Here is a 1325-nt window from a genome sequence, read left to right as displayed (position 1 = left end):
TGTTCAATCACGTCAGAGAGCCCACTCTGCTCAGAGAACTAGATTTTTAATTACAGATTCGTTTTTCCCATGTGTCATGACTGAGAATCACTATCAGTAGATATGAAACTCACTATACACAAAGATGCACACAGGTTACTATGAGTCATCTATGCTGTTAATATCAGTTGGCCATTAAACTTCACTGAGACCCTTTGTTCTGTCCTTTATAGGAGCCACATGAGTCTCACCTTCCGTTCAAGTTGAACTTGTAATAAGGTGGAATGAAATCATCAATATGCTTCTCACCTCATCCTTCAGGAGAAAAATCCTACATACATTCAAGGTGGTTGGTCAAAGTGCAGACAACACCATCCACCTTTTCCTGGAGATGTACACGAGACTGAGGCGAGAAAAGCAAAAGGCTCTAGTTTAATGGTCTTAATTAAGGTTTCAGGGAACGACATTAAACAAACTCATATCCCATCTTCCAAAAGAATTATTTTGTAAAACTGATGCCTAGGGTATGGTAAAAGATAATATGGTAAAAACCATATTTTTCTTTCTGGGACATTAAATTTCTAAATCTATTTATTCATGCTGCTTTGAAATACATTCCTTGATTAGGAATCATTGTCTGCCATAGGAGTGAGGAAGGACAACACTCAAAGTAATAAGAAGAGAAAAATATGGAAAAATTAACTCCTACTAAGATTAACACATATACTAAAATTGAAATGATAAAATGATGAGCATGGTCCTTGCACAGAGATGATATGCAAACTTGTAAAGCATTCCATATTTTTGTTGCAAGAAGAATGAACAGGTCTACTTTAAGCTAAGACAATCCCCACAAGTACAAAAATTCTACATAAAGAGAGCACAAATACCAATCACAAAAATCTCTCTCAATGTCAATGGACTAAATGTGCCAATTCAGAGGCACAGAATGGGAAGCTGAATTAGAAAACTGAAACCAACATTCATTCTGCTGCCTGCAGGAAACACATCTGAACAATCAAAGCACCCATGGGCTAAAGGTAAAAGTCTGGGAAACAAGATTTCAAGAAAATATCACCTCCACAAAGCTGGAGTGGCCATACTAGTACCAGACCACATGGACTTCAGGCTATAGGTTATAAGAGACAGTGAAGGTCATTTCTTAGTGGTCATGGGATATGTACATCAGAAAGAACTCACCCTCCTCAATGTATATGATCCTAATGACAGACCAGCAAAATACTTAAAAACAACTTCTAATTGACTTATAGAAAAACATTGATAGCAACACAATACTAGAAGGAGATTTCAACACTTCTTTGTCACGTCTCCATAGATCAAACAGA

General features: G+C 36.9%; 1 pseudogene; it reads left to right on the top strand.

The window, feature by feature from the left end:
• Window positions 1-691: 691 nt before the first annotated feature.
• Window positions 692-785, top strand: LOC130033860 (uncharacterized; annotated as a pseudogene).
• The last annotated feature ends 540 nt before the right edge of the window (window positions 786-1325 follow it).

The sequence above is a fragment of the Sorex fumeus genome, unplaced genomic scaffold (genome assembly GCF_029834395.1).
Source record: "Sorex fumeus unplaced genomic scaffold, SorFum_2.1 ptg000054l, whole genome shotgun sequence".
NCBI classification, from domain to species: domain Eukaryota; kingdom Metazoa; phylum Chordata; class Mammalia; order Eulipotyphla; family Soricidae; genus Sorex; species Sorex fumeus.
The sequence above is the reverse complement of the archived record's forward strand: the minus strand, read 5'-3'. Positions and strand labels throughout refer to the sequence as shown.